The 19,485-nt window shown below is 38.1% G+C and overlaps 1 long non-coding RNA gene across 1 annotated transcript; it reads left to right on the top strand.

Annotated features, from left to right (window-relative positions):
- The first annotated feature begins 18,149 nt into the window (after window positions 1–18,149).
- Window positions 18,150–19,237, top strand: LOC127562300 (uncharacterized). The gene is made up of 2 exons (XR_007953650.1): window positions 18,150–18,408; window positions 19,056–19,237. It is a non-coding gene; the product is annotated as an uncharacterized LOC127562300 (long non-coding RNA).
- The last annotated feature ends 248 nt before the right edge of the window (window positions 19,238–19,485 follow it).

Raw genomic sequence — 19,485 nt, 5'->3', positions numbered from 1 at the left:
AAGAAGACTTGAATTCAAAAATCTGCTTTTGACATTTACTAGTAGTAATTTTATATGAATCAAATAAGATATGAAAATGTTTTATAAACCTTATAGCATGATAGAAATAGGAATTATTTGCATAATTATCATTTAATATAGGTATGTTAATTAAAGGTGTATTAATTAGATAGAGCACTGATCTTAGAATCAGGAAGATTCATCTTCCTGGTTTAAACCTGGCTTTAGACATTTACTAGCTATGTGATCCTGGACATCTGTAAAATGAACTGGAGAAAGAAATGTTCAGACACTGCAATACTTCTGCCAAGAAAACCCCTAATGAGGTCATGAAGAGTTGGATGTGACTGAAGTGACTCAACAACAGTCACAAAATATTAATTGAGCTTAACTTCTCAACCTCACTTTTCTTATCTGTAAAACATGGTTAACAATAAGTAAAGTACTTACCTTACATGTTTATGAACATCAAATAAGAAAATGTAAAATGTCTCAAGGTTTACAAATCAAAATGAATTATTTTTTACCATTATAATATTAATGTATTGACTATATTATTTACACAATTAGGCCATTAATATAGTTGTATTGATTGATAGTGTCATATATTTTTATATTAATAAAAAAGTTAAATTAATAATAGCTAACATTGATATAACACTTACAATGTACTAGACACTATGCTAAGTACTTTATAATTATTATCTCATTTGATCCTCACAATGATCCTGTGAGATAGATGCTATTATCATTCCCATTTTGCAATGCAGAAACTGAGACAATCACAAGATAGGTGATTTACCCTGGAACATCACATAGCTAGTAAATATCTGAAGCCAGATTTGAATTCAGGAAATTTATCTTTCTAATTCTAGGATGCATATTCTATTTACTGAGCTACCTAGAGGCCCCCCATAACATGGTTATGTTGCTTGCATAGAATTGGTGATGGTGGTGATGATGATGACGACGATGGTGGTATGGTGGTGACATCAATCATCATCATAATGTCTGTCATATGGAAGGCATTATGATGCTTCCAAACCTACTTTTATAAACCCAAGATGGGAAAAGTATGGCTAGATGCAACTGGTCTGGAAAAGATCTGGAATTTTTGTCTATTGCAAGGTCATTTGTGAATCATTGTGGCAGCTCCAAAGGCCAATGTGACCCTAGCCTTCATTGAGGGGCATAGAGATCAGAATGAGGGAGATGGTAATCCCACTGTGTTCTGCCCCAGTCAGAGGGTTGTTTCAGTCCTAGATGCATTTTGGGAAGAATATTGATAAATTGGGGAATATCAAGAGCAGGGCAGTCATGATGGAAGAGGACCTTAGATTCATTTCAAAGGAGGAAGGAACTGGGACAGTTGAGTTTGGAGAAGAGACTTAGCAGGGAATAATGCTGGAAATTCTTAGGTATTTGAAGCATTATTAGATGGAAGAAGGATAAGATTTGTTCTGTTTGGTCTCTTAAGGGCAGAACAAGGAATAGAGGATAGAAGCTGCAGAAAGACATTTAAGCTTGATGTCAGGAAATTCTCCCTAAAAATGACCTATTTAGGAGTGGAATGGGCTGCCTTGGGAGGACCTCTTTATATGCATATTTTCAAATTATATGTTGTATATATTGTAGATTCCTGTTCAAATGAGAAAACATTTATATACTCTTCAAACCTTAAAGCCCTGAATAAATACTAGTTGTTGTTGTTGCTGTTATTGCTGTTGTTGTTTTGGTATGATTTGGACAACATGACCTCTGAGGTTCTTTCTAGCTCTGAGGTTCTATGGGATTCTGAGAAATTCTACAGTGAAAAGAACCACAGCTTAGGAGTCAGGCTCAGCTCTTCTGATAATCATATGTAACTTCTGCTTTTATCTTTGGTCATTACTAAGGGTTTGAAACATCCCACCTATTCCAACATAAAATCTTGTTGAACAACTTGCAGTATCCTTAAAGGTTCAGACTAAGAATCATGTCATTTGTGGAACCCTTCCCTGATAGCCTTCTTTGGAAGAAAGTTCCCCTTCCTGTGAGTTCTGCAAGAATTTTCAATCTGTCCTTTAGATGATAAGCTCCTTCATTAGATTCTTGAGAACCAGGTTTTGTTTTTTTTTGGTTTTTTGTTTTTGACTTTTTGTATCCCCAATGCTTAGTACAGTGCCAGGCTCATGAAATTGCTGCCATTTTTTCAGTCATTTCAGTTGTGATCCCATTTGATCCCATTTGGAGTTTTCTTAGCAAAGTACTAAAGCTTCTCTAGCTTATTTTAGAGAAGAGGAACGGAGGCAAACAGGGTGACATAGGGTCATCCAGCTAATAAGTGTCTGAAGTTCTATTTGAACTCGGGAAGATGAGTCTTCTTTGTCTCAGTCTCCGTACTCCATCTCCTGTGCCACCTAGTTGCCCACTGAAGTCACACAGTAGGCTCTTAATAAATGTTTATTACTTGGTTGTTTTAATTTAATTTAAATTACTTGTTATTTTCAAGTCAAGAGTGACAATATAGTTTTTGGGAAAAAAATACCAAGTTTGAATTCTGAGACTTGAATTTAGTTTTCTCTGACAATTCCCCTCTCTGACACTCAGATCCCTTTTCTATAAAACAGAAACAATAATATTTACACTTTCCATGTCATAAGTCTATGAAAGGAATCAACATGTATTATTGTTAGTTTGTATTAATATAATCTTATTATTTAGTATCTGTAGTACATTACTATTTTGAGTCAATATAATTGATTGCTATTTTGTATCAGTATGATAATATTGTGATTTTGTGTTAGATTGTATTATTTTCTATCAGTCTGGTTATATGATTGCTATTTTGTATTAGTATGATTGCTTATTGTTATTTTATATTATTTATAATTTATGGAAATGTCTCCTTTGCCTTACAATACTACTTATTTCTTGAAGGAAAGAACTGTTTTCTTTATCAGTGCCCAGTCCTTAGGAGATTTTCCAGTGAATGAATGATTGGAATTGAGTTGGTTCATTCACTTCACCTTCCAGGGCTTTAGATTTCTTATCTCTTGAATGTGAGAACTGAACCAAATGTTGCTTTCCTATTTTAAAGTTCCAGGATTTTAGGTTATATTGGATGACTTAGCCTGACCTCAACTAGTTGTTTTACGATACTTCACTTCATTTCCTTTCAAACACTCTCTATGCTCCATGAAGGGGAAAGGAAGGACATAAGCATTTATATAGCACCTACTGTATGCCAGACATTGTGCTAAGTGCTTTACAAAAATTGTTCAATCATTTTTCAGTTGTGTCCAACTCTTCATGACTCCACTTGGGATTTTCTTCGCAAAGATATTGGAATGGTTTACTGTTTCTTTCTCTGGTTCATTTTTAGAGATGTAGAACTGATGCAAAAAGGGTTAAGTGACTTGCCCAGGATCACACAGTAAGTTTTTGACACTAGATTTAAATTCAGGAAATTGAATTTTCCCCCCAACTTCAGGCTGAGCACTATGGACCTTCCTAACTAAGAACTATAAATTGAAAACTGTAGGATATAAATATGAATAAGTGTCTAATCTTAAAAGTTAAATTTCTTTAGTTTAGACTGAGACAATAATAATGATGTTTCCACTTCCTTTTTCATACCTACACACTTAACTTTCTCCTCATCAACAATTACATCTAGATAAAAGAGTGTGCTTGTAAATATTTAATTCTCTTTTAGGTTCTTTCTCCTACCCCCAAACTGTGTACTCAAATACAGTTTTAAGTTAAATCTGATCATTAACAATTTCTCCATAACTTTAAATCTAGACAATCAACAAAACAATAGAGCAAGTCATGATATATAGTATTTACTGATTTTTTTTAAAATAACTTTTTATTGATAGAACCCATGCCAGGGTAATTTTTTACAACATTATCCTTTGCACTCACTTCTGTTCCGATTTTTCGCCTCCTTCCCTCCACCCCCTCCCCCAGATGGCAAGTAGTCCTTTACATGTTGAATAGGTTACAGTATATCCTAGATACAATATATGTGTGCAGTATTTACTGATTTTTGAGGTGTGAGTACTCATATTGAAAACTTAACCATGAGCTTTTGAGATCTAGTTGATCCAGCTCCAGCATTACAAAATGAGGCCAGTCAGGGTAGACATTAAAAAAAATTTCCAATATTTTATTTCTCCCTCTTTACATGTAAAAAACATTTTTTAGACATTGGCTTTTAAAAAATTGAGTTCTAAATTCTCTTCTCCCTTCCCTCCCTAACTCCCTGAGACAGCAAGCAATCTGATAAAGATTATACACATGCAATCATGTAAAATTATTTCCATAGTAGTCATTTTATGGAAGAAAGCCCCCACCAAAAAATCCTAAAGAATAAAGAAAGAAGGAAAATGAAAAATAATATATTTTGATTTGCATTCAGAATCTATCAGTTTTTTTTTTTCTGGAGACAAATAGCATTTTTCATCACAAATCCTTTGGAACTGTCTTGGATCACTCTATTGCTGAGAATAGCTGTCATTCACAGTTGATCATCATACAATATTGCTATTATTGTGTATAATGTTCTTCTGGTTCTGCTCACTTCATTCTCCATCAGTTCATGTAAATCTTTCCAGGTTTTTTCTGAAATCATCCTGCTCATTATTTCGTATGTATTAAACATTGGAAAAAAAATCAAAATACCACCCTTGCCTTCAAGAAATTTATAATCTAATAGTATTTTACTGTTTTGCAATCATATATGGGGTTGTCATTCTTGTTCTGTATATGCCCATAGTGCCCAATTCTGAGGTCTCTATAGGGGTAAAAGGGAAGAGAAAGGAAGAATGCTCATCTAGAGTGGAGTGAGGTGGGAATGGAGGGTCTGTGAGGATTGTGAAAGAAAAGGAAGGAAAATTAACTGTGATAGAAGGCAACATAGTAGAAATGATGTATTTTAGAGTTGGAAAACCTGGATTCTCCTTCTTACTGTTTGCAAGACACTGTACAAATCATTTCTTTTCTGTGGATTGTAGATTTCAATAACAATAAAGTATGGAACTAGATGATCTTTTAGGTTTCCTTTTTAATCTAACAGCCTATGTTTGGGTATGGGCCACAATGACCAGCAATTTCTCTTCCTTTCTGTATTTTGCTAGACCATCATCTTTACTCTGGTTATATTCTCCTCCCTTCCTGACATGAATTAATTCAATTTTCCTTTATCTTCTACTCTCAATTCTCTTACTCCTTTGTCCAATTGCTGCTCATACCTTGCCAAACCCCAATTTTGATTGCCTTTGACCATCTGCCTCCTTGATCCTGTGTGAGTGCTGCTGAATGGAGTTGGAAGAATTCACGTAACTGTGCTTATTTGATCCACTACAAACTGATCTTATTTACCTTAAATTGACACCTCAGCAAGATAATTCTTCTATTTTTATCCAATTTTCTACTCCCCTCTTCATAGAGCCTGTTCTAAACCTTTTCCTTTTCTTCAAGCCTCTAACAATAATTCCTCCCCAGTCTTTTCATTTAAGGCCCCCATCTCATACTTTACTTAAAAAATGAAGGTGTTGCCATAAAGACTCCCCCATTCCCATTCCCCCTATCAGTTCCTTCTTTCCTCTAGTCTGAAATAAGAAGTTTGAAATGTTGAAAGCTGGTAATCAAATTCAGCATGCCCCAAAGTGAACTTATCATCCCCCCAAACTCCCAAATTCTTCTGAATTTCTCTGTTTCTATTTGAGGAGTCACTATCATCTTCTTTGTCATCCAGGTTCATAATCTGTGTACTCTTTTTTCCCTCCTGAGACATTTGGGGTTAAGTGTCTTACTCAGACTCTCACAGCTAGTGTTGTATCTGAGGTGAGATTTGAATTCAGGTCTTCTGGACACCAGAAGTGGTGTTCTATCCAAATTTAGTTGCTCATTCTCTTGTATCTCAGCTATTTAATCTGTTGCTAAATCTTGTTGATCTTACAAGCATGACTTTTTTCATATAAATCCCTCCCTTTGCATTCACATAATTACTATTCTAGTTTAGATTCTTATTACCTCTCCCCTGGACTATTATGACAGTCTCCTGCTTGGTCTCTGTATCTCAGGCTTCTCCCCGCTCCAATTCATTCCCTATTTAGCTGCCAAAGGGAGCTCTAAAGCTATAAAGATGCAGAAGAGTTACAGATCTGTGTTGGTGGAGGGAATTTCCTTCCCGGGAATTCTATGAAACCATAGATCATTCTCACCTCTCCTCTGCATGTCCCAACAAGCTATTGCTATTGGCCTATCAGCTTGTATGGGAATGGGCTCACCTGGCTCCTTTCTGGCTCCATGAATGAAACTCACCTCAGAGGCAGGTCAGGGGTTGGTATGGATGTCATGTTCCTAGGCAACAATAAGATTTATATGTAGAGACCCTCCATTCTTGGAGGAAATAGAGAAGTCCCTGTGTAGGCCTTGGTTTTGAGAATGTGCACGGTGTGTGTGTGTGTGTGTGTGTGTGTGTGTGTCTAGCAGTGACTATGGGCTGTGGATTTTCTAACCTGTCTACCATGTTTTAAAACCCATTTTATTAAATTTACAGTAAATGGTTTATGGGGCTTTCCTGGAAGCTTCTCATTATGGAAAATCTTGTGCTGGCAGTTTGGTTGCTGGTGTCTGGTTTGCTTGGGAGAGGTTGAGTCAGGCCTTGTCCCAGTGGAAAGTTCCTGCCCCTGGATCACTCCAGGGGAGTCACCATCTAGGCTGGAAGAGCTGGGGCCTGCCTGAGAACTTGGGGTGGGATTGAGGCTCTCCTAATGTCTGGGGCCTTGAATGAACTCACATTCCCTAACTGGTTCCTCTCAGATCATCTTCCACGGGCAGTGAAAATTAGTTTTGCATAATAACTTTTCACTGTTGTTCTGTTTCTTGGAAAAAAGACATAAGGCTCCTGGACAATGAGAAGGTTGCCCCAGTTGTTAAAACCGATTTCATTGTTTTCCACGTATCTGAAAGAAATTAAGAACTGTTCCACTGAAGGAAACAGACTGACTCCAAGAAACGAACTTGGTCATTAATTACAAACAGTAGAAACATAAAGGTCACACTGAAGGGAAGGGGCACATGTGGATGCATATGTGTGGGTCCTTCAGACAGTCAAGAAAAATTAGAACTCCACCATGAGAATCAAATAGTTGCTCCTCTTCCAAAATCAACCTCTCTCTCTGTGTCTACCCCTCTCTCTGCGTATCTCTGTCACTGTTTCTCTGTCTTCGTTTATCTTTCTTTGTATCTCTGTTCCCATTTCTCTTTTTGTCTGTGTATTTCTATTCCTGTCTGTCTATTTGTCTCTGTTTCTCTGTATATCTCTGTCCCCATCTCTGTCTTTGTCTGTCTTTCTGTCTCTCTGTATATCTCTGTCCCTATCTTTGTCTGTCTCTACGTATATCTCTGTTCCTTCTGTTTGTCTTTTTGTATGTCTTCATCTCTCTGAATTGTCTGTCTGTCTGTCTCTCTGTGTGTCTTTGACTGTCTTTGCTTATCTGTCTCTCTATTATTTCTGTCCCCATCTGCCTTTATCTGTCTGTCTCTCTGTGTATCTCTGTCCCTGTCTCTCTGTCTTTGTCTCTGTCTTTGATTGTCTGTTTTTCTTCACCTCTTCCCCTTTTCTTTTGGCTTAAACCATACTATTCAATACACCCTTGCACTTAAACCTTGTATTTCACCCAGGAACTCTGATTTACTCTTACTCAGACTTTCTATGGTATAAATGCATATAGATTAAGCACATGAGAATCAACTTCCTAAACTCAGTTGGAGGAGGTTCAGAGGTTGTGACTTCACAGTCTTTGAAAAAAGCAAAAGTGTGGCTGGGTCCTGCTGGAGATGCCTTGTAGTGAGGATCAAAAGTTAGCAATCTTCTTTTGTTCAACTTGAGTGTATCTTACCCGTCCTTCAAACACCAACCTATTGCCCCTTTCCCATGTGTATCCCCTTTTTAAGAAGCAGCAAAAGTAAAACCTGCTTTCCTGAAAACATCTCCAGTTATGCTGATCTTTATCTTGCCATTGGACCCAGATGGCTCTGGAAGAGAAAGAGAGACTGGTGACTTTGCACAGCCCTTCCTCATTAAATCCAATTCACTTGAATGTCATGGCATCACTTCCCTGATGACAAAGTCCTCTTCAAAAACTAAGGACTAACTACAAACCTCTTTAATTCTGTTTTCTTTTTGAAGGTCCTTCGTTTTCTTCTTGGCTTTTTAAAGTTTTGATTCCCTAAGGAATTGGTCCTTTTCTGTTCTCCCTTTATATAAGCTTCCCCTTGATAACCTCCTTCACTCCCTTTATTCCTTTACTTCAAACTTTAGAGTGAGGCAGATGATCCACAAATGTACATGTTCCATTTAGAACAGAGATTCTGACTTTGCATCATGGACCCCCTTTTTGTCAGCCTATCAACTCATGAAGGTATGATCTAGAGACCCTTTCTCAGAATGTTTTAAAATGACAATTTAGATCCAGAACAATCTTAGAGATTACTTAGTTTAACCCCCTAATTTTATAGGGGAAGAAGTTGACATCTAGATAAGGAAAATTAATTATGTTAGTTTATGAGCATTTGAGTTCCTGTTTAGGTAAAAGATAGTCCCTGCCCTCAAGGAACTCACAGTCTGTGGTGGAGATGATGAAACAATGTGCAAACATGATCTCTCTCTCCCTTCCTCCCTCCCTTCCTCCTCCTCCTCCTCCGTTTCCTGGAACTCTTCCTCCTCCTCCTCCTCCTTCCTTTTTCTTCTCTCTCTCTCTCTTTCTCTCTTTCCTTCTCTCTATTTCTCTCCCTCTCTCCCTTTCCATCTGTCTGTTTCTGTCTTTGTCTCTCTGCCTTTCTCACTCTTTCTCTCTGTCTTTCTCCCTCCCTCCCTCCCCCATCTGTCTCTTTGTCTCTGTCTTTGTCTCTGCCTTTCTCTCTCTCTTGAAATTTCTATCTATATCTATTTCCATACATAACATGGATATAAATCTCTATCTATCCATCCATCTGTCTATTTAGATATAGATAGATATCCAGCAGAGAAAAGGCACTAGCATCAAAAAGAATCAGGAAAGTCTACTTCCTTCAATAAAGTGGAATTTTAGCTGAGACTTGAAGGAACTCAAAGAAGCCAGGAAGTGGAGATGAGGAGGGAGAAAGCTCCAAACATAAAGGATAGTCAGTGAAAATGTTTGGAGTCAGGAGATGGAGTATCTAGTATCTAGCAAGGAGGCTACTTTTAATGAATTGCTTGAAACTGAGGGCATCTAGGCGGTGCAGTGGATGGAATGCTAGACCTGGAGTCAGGAACTCTCATCTTTGTGTGTTGAAATTTGGCCCACTTACTAGCTGTATTACCATGGGCAAGTCATTCAATTCTATTTGCTTCAGTTTCTCATCTGTAAAATTAGCTGAAGAAGGAAATGGCAAATCATTCCAGAATCTTTGCCAAGAAAATCCCAAATGATTTTTCAAAGAATCAGACAGGGCAAAAAAAACTTGAACAATGAGGGGTTTGTATGGAGTGAAAAACAGGAAAGGTAGAAAGGAGTCTTATAGATTCTGGAGGCATTAGAATACTACTGGAGTTGATTGAGTAGGGAGGTGATATAGCCAGGGCTAAATCTTTGGGGAGATCAATTTGACAGCTGAGGAGAGAAGGGACCACAGTGGGAAGTGATTTGATACAGGGAGACCGAGTGGTAGTCTATTGTAATAGTCTAGGTGAGGACATGCACTAGAGCCAGAGCAGAGAAGGGATTTGTTTGGGAGATGTTGTGAAGGTAAAAAGGATAGGACATGGCAACTGAGTGGTAAAGGGCGGTGATATGAGAAAGTGAAGAAAAGAAGTGAAACCTGTTTTTATTCAGGGCCATCTCCAGTTGTCTTGATCTGTATCTTGCCACTGGACCCAAATGACTCTGGAGGGGAAGGTGAGGCAGGTAGCCTTGCACAGCCCTCTTCCACTTGAATCTAATTCACTCCCATGCCATGGCTTTACTTCCCAGATGTCACAGTTCTTTTCAAGAACAAAGAACAAACAACATTAACAAGAGGAAACTTAGGTTTTGAGCTTGGGTAACTGGGAGGATGGTGGTACCTTAGAAAGTCATAGGAAAGTTAGTGGGGGGGGGTGTGAGACTTGGTGGTAATAAAGATGGCCAGGAATCACAGTTACCAGCTGTGTGATTGTAATTAGCTTTTCTGAACCTCAATTTCTTCATCTGTATGATGGGGATAATAATATAATATTTATGCTCCCTACTCATTGACCAAATGAGAAAATGTTTATAAAGTTCTTTGCAACCTTTAAGGTTCTTGATATAGGCCAGATATCATTTTATTAAATGATTTTTGCTTTTAACACAAGTTATTAATGATAATATTCTAATCTAATTAATCAATTAATTAATCAGCAAAAGCGGTTATTTAATGCCTACAATATATTATACTATTTTGATATAGTGTAAAGCATTGGGGAAACAAAACTGGTTTTTATCTCTGAGAAACTTGCAGTCTAGATAGGGGAAGATAAGGTATACATAGGGCAGCTAGGTGGCTCAGTGGATAGAGTCAGGAAAACTCATCTTCTTGAGGTCAAATATGGCTTCAGATACTTCCTAGCTTTATGACCCTGGGCAAGGCACTTCATCCTGTTTGCCTGTTTCCTCATCTATAAAATGAGTTAGAGAAGGAGATGACAAACCACTACAGCATTTTTGCCAAGAAAATCCCAACTGGGTCACAAAAAATTGGACATAACTGAAAAATGGCTGAGCAATAACAACAAACCTGGATGTGCACATAGATTTAGATATAAGCAGTTCTGCTGTAACACTTGTTTTGAAATGTAAATTTATTCTAATGCGATTGATACATTAGGTGACAGTTTGATTATAACATGAACTTTACATTCACCTATTGGGATATTGTCATTTAGACACCATAGTGGAGGAAGTGGTGTCTACTGAGGAGTTGAGGCAAGCGTCACCAGCTTGTGCTAGGGCTTGTGGGAAGAGAATATATTTGATTCTAACTAAGGCAAAGCAGTAAGATGGTAGACACTTTCCTCCCCTTAGGTGGTGGTGAGAATTAATTAGGGGTGGGGTTATATCACTGTGAAGGTGAGTAGAAATGCAGGTAGGGGATTGGGAGACTGGATTCTCAGAATGGAAGAGAAGATAGAGAAACTCTCAACATGCTTTCCCCACCCTTCAGAACAGACCCAGGGTGACCCAGAACCTTAGCTGCCTCTGTGGAAATGAGCTGACACACTAGAAGTGTACCGCTGTTAGACACATGACAGTCCCTCTTACCTCCCTCACAATCAGGATCCCTTGTTAGGAGCCCCCCATGTTGTAGTTGAAGTGGCTTTCCTTCGGACTCACTTTCAGTGTTGTCCCTCTAATTTCATTTTCCCCACAAACCCTATGGGTTTTATAACTATTTTGTAGAGCTCAGTGATTTTTAGGAACACATGGTGAGTTACAGCAGAACTGCTTGTATATACAACTTAGAAACAAGATGATTTGGCAAGAAAAGTATTAGCAGCTGGGGGGACCAGGAAAGATTTCAAGTAAAGGATGGAATTTGAGCTGTCTTGAAAAAAATTAAAGTTTCTAAGATATGAAAGTAAGGATTCAGGGCCTCTTACTCTAAATCTATTGCTGTTTCAACTCTCTGTGTATGTCATACTATAATGCATAGAGTTTGAACTTGGATTGAGGATATCCTGGATTCAAATTCCATCTTTGATACTTTATTAATAACAATAGTAAACATTTATATACCTCTTATTATATGCTCTGTACGATGCTAGGCAACAACCTCTGTGAGGTAGGTGCTATTATCCTCATGTTACAGATGAAGAAACAAAGAAATTTGGGGCAAATCACTTAACATTCTTGAACCTCAATTTCTTCATCTGTAAAAGAAGGGACTAGGTGGTGCAATGGATAGAGTGCCATGCCTGGAGTCAAGAAGATTTGAGTTTAATTCTGGCTTTTGATATTTACTAGCTCTGTGACCCTGAGCATGTCACTTACTCTCTATCTCAGCTTCTTTATTTGTAAAAAGAGCTGGAGAAAGAAATGGCAAATCACTCTCATATCTTTGCCAAGAAAAGCACAAATAGGATCACAGAGAATGTTAACACAATTGGAAATGACAAAGTAGCAAGAAAAATGTCAATCGTCTCAAAAATCCCTTCTGCCTCTGAATCTATGAATTTATAATTCTATGAACTAACTGAGTAAGAAGCCTTTCCAGGTTTGTTTTCTTAGTTCTATGGCTCTGAAGCTTATCACCAACTAGGTAGGGATGGAGAAGTTATAATTTCTCCTATTCAATGAATTTTTTGGATTCAGAACTTAGTTTCTTTGGTGGAAAACCCTCCTGTAACTTATGGTGATGAAAAGCATCACATTTCTCAGGTTTCAGTTGGGTTTAATGCAAATGAGTAGCTGGGATAAAAAGATACCATCTGAGGACAAGTTCACTGACTCTGCTGGCCTCTTCATATGCAATTTAGTTATTCAAAGCCTTAGAGTTCCCTGTAAAGTATGGAAATGATTCTTTATACTAGATAGAATTTTACTTTATTATATCTTTTTATCTGTCTTGGCCTCCTACAATTTTCAACTTTGCTGAAATCTAATGGAGGCACTGGCAAATGCATTTTAAGTACAATAGAAATTTGAAATAAGGAGAAAAAAGTGGGATGGGAATATTCTATGAAAATTTCACCGAAAAGGTGATGTTGAACCTCTGTAGGAAGAGGAAGAATTCAATTTAATTTCAGATCATTTAATTTATGCCTATGAGACTGGATGTAGAGGTAGGTCTAGTGAGTTTAAATTCCTGGACTTATATTTATTATCTGTGTAACACTGGGTAAATTAACTTCCCATCTTCAAGTTTTAGTTTCCCTAGCTATGAAATGAGGAAGTAGTCCTAGATGATCTTATAGCTCTGTTCTCTGGTGTGCATTTGTGTCTGGTTCTAAAACTTGCAAGAATACCACAAATAAAATTTGACTACCCCAAATCCTCTAGTAGGCCATGAAATCCAACTGGTACCTAATTTGGAATCCTCTTGGCAGCATTCCAACATCCTCACTGATCTTTTGGTTGAATGGTGAAAGTGAAGGAATCTTTTAAATATTCCTTTTAATGAAATATTTCCTAATCACATACATACACACTTAACATTTAAAATATTTTAAAATATTTTTTGAATTGCAAGTTTGCTCCTTTTCTTCCCATTCCCATCCCTTGAAGAGACAAGCAATATGTTGATTATACATGTGAAGTCATGCAAAATATATTTCCTTATTAACCGTGTTGCGAAAGAAAACACAAACAAGAAAAAGAGAGTAAAAAATGTATGCTTCAATCTATACTCAGAGTTTATTAGTTCTTTCTTTGGAGGGGATAGCATTTTTCATCATACATTCTTTGAAATTATCTTGGATCAGTGGTTTTTTTTTTTTCAAGGTAGCTAAATTTTTCACAGTTGTTCATCTTTACAACATGGCTGTTATTATGCACAATGTTCTCTTAGTTTTGCTCCTTTTGCTTTGCTTCAGTTTGTAGAAGTCTTTCCAAGGTTTTTCTGTAAGCATCCTACTTGTTATTTGTTAAACCATAAGTGGAAAATATATCACCATCATATACCACAACTTGTTTAGACATCCCCTATTGACAGGTATTGTGAGGGACTATTAATACACTGTCCTCCATACAGCTTGGCTGTACAGCCTATATTTGAGAATGCAGGTATGAATGACTCAGACCTTAAGTCCCCCCTTTCACTGTTCTTCCATATTTCAGATACAAAACTCATCTTTTGTACATGAATGGGGTCATAGTCCATACAACCACAGACTTTACACAGTTAGAAAGTCATTTACTCATAGACCGTAAGATTATAGAGACCTTGGGTATTATCTAATTCAACTCTTTCATGATTTGCCTTTAGGTATAATACTGTAATTTTTGAAATTATGTCGCAGTATTACTTTTCTTATTTTTATTGCTTATGAAGATTAGTACATTTCTTCTAAGGGATTCTTGCCATCAGTAGTACACGTAGTGATCATCTCAATGAAATTCACCAAATTTACATCCATTTAAATTCACTGACACCCAAAATGTCCATGTTTAAAATTTCCATCTCCTGTTTGACCACATCCAGCTTATTTTGGTTCGTGCATCTTATATCTCATTTTCCTTTGTAATATTGATTTGACAGCATTCAGATTTTCCTTTTGTCATCAGACACATCTATAGCTGAACTTCCTTTAGGTCGTGTCCCAGTTGCTTCATTAGTACTGGAGCTACTTGTAGTTGTCCTCTGTTCTTCCCAGTAGTGTGTTGAACAGCTCTGGCCTGAGGGGCTCATCTTCTGTTCCCATATCGTTTATCATTTTAATACTGTCCATAGGACTTGACAAAGATACTGGAGTGGTTTGCCATTTCCTTCTCCAATGGATTACCTTTTGTCAGAACAGGTCACAAAGGTTACATATAAGGATTCAAACCTGTGACTTCTGACTCTAAGAAGACAATGTGTGTCAGACTCCTTGTAAATGTAAACCTCTCTATAAATGTAAGCTATCATGAGAGTTAGTATTATTTCTTTTGTTTGTATTTGATTTTACTGGCAGAGCAGGTTTTCTTGTTCAGTTTTCTTTCTAGTTATATTTGCCTTGGGCTAATGACAGGGTTCTGCTATTTCTCAAATATGTATTTAGTTGAGCAGTTGGGGGAAGCAGCTGAGGATGTCTTGTTTGATAAAGAGACTGATTTGGTTCATTGTATTTAATCCACAGGTAATTTGTAGGTGGTTTATGGAGAGCCGCCTCTGTTAATCGGCTCGAAGTAGGTGAGTTGTTCTCCCCACTAGAGGGTGCTTTTGTTGTATACTATTCCCTTATATAAAACACTAATTTATTTGACAGCATTGAGATCCTTTTTGTTACTTTAATACACCCTTCCTGTTGCAGAACAAAGCTGGAACACCCCAGTTTTCTGGGAACCTCACAAAACACATATGTATCCTGGTTTTTATTCTGGGACAACCAGAGGCAGAATTTTGAAATAGACAAAGTTTTTTTTTTTTTTTTTAATCTCTTCTACCCTTATTATTATTATTATTATTATTATTATTATTTGTTTTCACTTTGATACCTTATGCTCATGACTTAGCAAAGTTGGATCCTTTGCTGGCATTCTATATTCGTACCTACTCCTCTGGTTATAGTGGCCCTTTTCTGACTTTATCTATTTCATCAGAATTTACCTGTTATAAATACCATTCCCTCAGGGCCTAAGTGACAGGCTTTAATCTGAGAAACTAATGAAAAATAGTGTTAATGGTTGTTAATGACTTGAGGTGTTTCCCCTTCCCATAATATTTACATTTTAACTAGAGCCCTCAATAATTTAAAACAAAGGAGTGAAGAATGTGGGAATTTTAAGACTTCCTCTTATGGGAATATGATTTTAGTCATTCCCCCTTCCATTCTTGCTTTGGAAATATCTGTAGTTCTTAATCCAAATTTATATGTCATCTAATTCCTACAATTGAATTCTGACTGCTGTTTACTACCTGTGTTATGTGAGTCAAAGCCCTTCCTCTCCTGATTTGTATCCTGAACTATAAGAGAAATGGATTAGGGCACAGGGAAGATGGCAGGGTAGAAGGAGGCAATGTAGCTGAGTTCCCATCCACAACTCTTCTATAAACTGCACCGAAGTCTGACAGAGAAATCCAGAAAAACTCACAGTGAGTCTTTTTGTTTAGCCTAGGTTGCCACAGGAAGATACAGAAATTTGCAGATACTGGAGATTTCTTTTCCTTCTTTTCTTCTTTTTTTTTTTCTTTTCTCATTCTTTCCCTTGCTTTCATTTCTTTTTTCCTTTGTTCTTTCATTACTTTGTTTCTCCTTTCTTCCTCCCTCCCTCCTCCCTTCCTTCTTTTCTTTTCCTTCTTCCCTCCTTCCTCTCTCCCATATTTCTCTTTTCCTTCAGTCCTTCCTTCCTTCCCTCCCTCCCTTCCTCCCTCCTTCCTTCCTTCTTTCCCTCCCTTCTTCTTTCTTTCCTTCTTTCCTTTCTTCCTTCCCTGCCTTCTTCCCTCCTTTCCTTCCTCCCTCCCTCCCTCCCTCCCTTCCTTCCTTCCTTCCTTCCTTCCTTCCTTCCTTCCTTCCTTCCTTCCTTCTTTTCTTCCTTCCTTCCTTCCACCAGAGTTTAGGAAAGGGATTGACTAAGTGGCACATACCCAGAGGCAGGTAATCAATATAGTGAAGAGCTACTCAAAAGGGAAGTAAAAACATGTTACAGGAAAATCAACTTTGATTTAACATATGGGAAAAAAGGTTTTTAACAGTTAGATCTTTCTCAAAATGAAACATGCTGCTTCATAAAGTAATGACTTCCCTATCTTTGGACTCATATGGTCTGGATGGACTATCATTCAGAAATATCATATAAAGACTTCCTGCATTGGTGGGGCGGTGGTGGTGGTAGATAAATTAAGACTAGATGATGGCTATGATGTTATGAAAACTGAAGCGTTCCTAGGTTTAATGAAGGACTTTTTACTCAGTAACTGTAGTCTAGGCAAGTTTCCTCCATAGCATGGAATTTTGAAAAAGAAGATTGTGGATATGGGGTTTTTTTCAGGTTTGGTGCTATGATACTTCCCTGGAAAGTTCTCTTGGAAGTTGTAGTTGAGCAAGACATTTAGATTCTTAAAATTATACTGGAAGACAGTTCTGCATTCAGACACCATGCATTTCATGTGCTATTGGGTCAAATGAGAAGCTGTATGTGCTTCTTATCTCCACCATTGTTCTTCTCTAGCTATTCTGAAATTTTTGGATTTGCTGTGTTCTCAGGCCTAGATTTTTGCATTTCCCAACTAAGACCTGGACCTCTGGGCATATTTTATGCCTTTCCACAGGCATGGGGCTAGAATTTTGGCTCCCATAGATTCAAAGCTTAAAGGGATAATATGCTTGCATTGGTTCACAGATTTAAAGCAGGAAGAGGTGCCCTATGTTACCTAGTCCAAACCCTTCATTCTATAGATGAAGAAACTAAGGTTGAAAGTTACAATGCAAATGAGCACCAGGGACAGATTTAGAACCTCCCTCTCTGGAATTCAAATATAGTGATTTTCACACTACAATCCCCTTTCTTCTTGGTTGCAGAAGGGGAAATTGAGGCACAGAGTAATGCCACATTAGTACCTCAGGGCACCCTCTTCTTCCAGGTAGGTCTTGTTTGCAGCTTTTGTACCAGGTGGCAATTTCAAGGTTTCCCTGCTTGTCTGGAGCCCAGGGAGGAGACCCCAAGCAAGTTATCCAATCCATTTTACTGAAGAGAATCTCGATATGGAGAGATTAATCCCAACTCGCACAGTCATTTGGTGAATAGAAATTCATGAAGTACCTGTCTAGTCACTAGACCCACATGGTTCCAGAGGGGAAAGTGAAGGTGGTGACTTTGCACAACCCTTTCTCACTTCAATCCAATTCACTAGCATGTCATGGGTCACCCTCTTGCCCATGTCATGGTCTTCTTACAGAATGGAAGGTGAACAGCAACAATATGTTCCAGGAACAAATCAAAGTGCTGGGGATACAAAAAGAGACAAAGACAGGCCCTGCCCTCAAAGAATGGTAGTAAACGATATAATTCTCTGGCTCCATATTTAGCATTTTTTCCCCTACACCACAATGGTGTTCCTAACCTAGGAGAGCAATAATATAAGACTGGGAGGATTTTTCATTTTTTTATGAAAAGAAAGTAAAGATAGTGCCTTTGGGTTTGTTACTGCTGACTAATTCCTCTGGCGTACCAGTCAAACAGATTTCCCCTGAGATGCCTTCATCCCAGAAGATTTTTAGAGCTCCCAGGAACTGAACAATTTCTTCTATGTTGAATAAGTTGGAATCTTTAAGGAAAGAAAGCTTTCTTGCTTCAGTTTTTATCTCTTCTTTCTCACTATCCTCAAATTCCAGACTTGTGTAATCTTGTTGGAACAATTAGATTCACATCTGACACAGCCAAAATAGAGCCGTTTAGGATGAAGAGACCAACATTTGGGGGTCAGCTGCCCTTTCCCCAGCTGTGTTTTCTCTCTCTTCCAGAGGAGGACATTTTCTGTAGCTCTACCCATCCTGCGCTCTGCTACCAACATGAAACTTATAGGTTGCTGCTGTCCAAGAAGTGACGGCTCTTCTGGGAGGAGGATTAGATATTTTTTGCTTAGGGACGGTTTACTTGCATTCCAAGGTTTGGATTAATACTCTTGGGTCTTGTCCAGGCAAAGCTGAGAAGTGGGTTCCGGATGATCCCAGGGCTGGGAGAGGAGTGGAAGTGGGGAGTATGCCCGGGGCCTCAGGGCACCCTCTTCTTCCAGGTAGGTCTTGTTTGCAGCTTTTGTACCAGGTGGCAATTTCAAGGTTTCCCTGCTTGTCTGGAGCCCAGGGAGGAGACCCCAAGCAATCTGTGATGTAGTGACATTCTTATCTTCCTACAGCCTAATTTTTATATGAAAAAATAAGCTCCAAGGCCTTTCCTTCAATCTTTTGGGAATTTTCGTTGCTCTAGGCAAGTTATTTTCATATAATGCTGCTAAAAAATTTACCTTGAGTGGAAGAAATGCTTTTCTTTTTTTTTTGAGACAACCATTTTTGGGAGGGGTCAAATTACGGAATAGTCACAGTTTATAGGTCTGGGAGCATGAGTAACCTATAATGAATGCAGCTTTGCCTTAGGGATCCAGAATCCAAAGGAGGGGGACACTTTTGGTCTGAAGAGGAAAGAGGGGTTTCTGCTCTTCATTCACCTTCTAATCTTCTGCTAGCCTTTCCAGTGGTTACCTTGGAGGGGGGGGTATCTTAGTGCTGTGGTCTTTTCCTGGGCCCACCTCAATTTTCTTACTTCCTCAGATCTGAAGGAGGGACTGTCCCCTCTCCTGTGACTACACTGTTTTTCCTGTCATTATAGAGAAAGCCTTCCTCACTATTTCTTCCCACCCAGTTGGCTGGTTTTTTTTTTTCTCAGATGGAAAAATGAGCTGCAGTCCTGCTCAAAATTCTTCATGAATTGAGACAATCAACTAATCAAGAAGATCTACTATGTTTGAGATACTGTGACAGAGACTAGAGATGCAAAAATAAAACAGCCATCCTTCCTTTCAAGGACTTATATTATGTTGGAAAATAAAACATATATGTTGTTGTTCAGTCATGTCCAACTCTTTGTGACTCCATTATGGGGTTTTCTTGGCAGAGATACTGGAGGAGTTTGCCATTTTCTTAAGAAAAACAGATGTTAAGTGATTTGACCAAGAAAGCATAGCTTTAAGCCTTAGTCTTTTAGCCACCATAGCACCTACCTGCCTAATTAAAGATGATATAATTAGGGAGATAAGATGGGAGAATTAGATAAGGTATTATTTAGAAAGTAATATTTGAACTGCATCTCCGAGAAA

The sequence above is a fragment of the Antechinus flavipes genome, chromosome 4 (assembly GCF_016432865.1).
Source record: "Antechinus flavipes isolate AdamAnt ecotype Samford, QLD, Australia chromosome 4, AdamAnt_v2, whole genome shotgun sequence".
Classification (NCBI taxonomy): Eukaryota; Metazoa; Chordata; class Mammalia; order Dasyuromorphia; family Dasyuridae; genus Antechinus; species Antechinus flavipes.
Note: the sequence above shows the minus strand (reverse complement) of the source record. Positions and strands in the feature narration are given on the sequence as shown.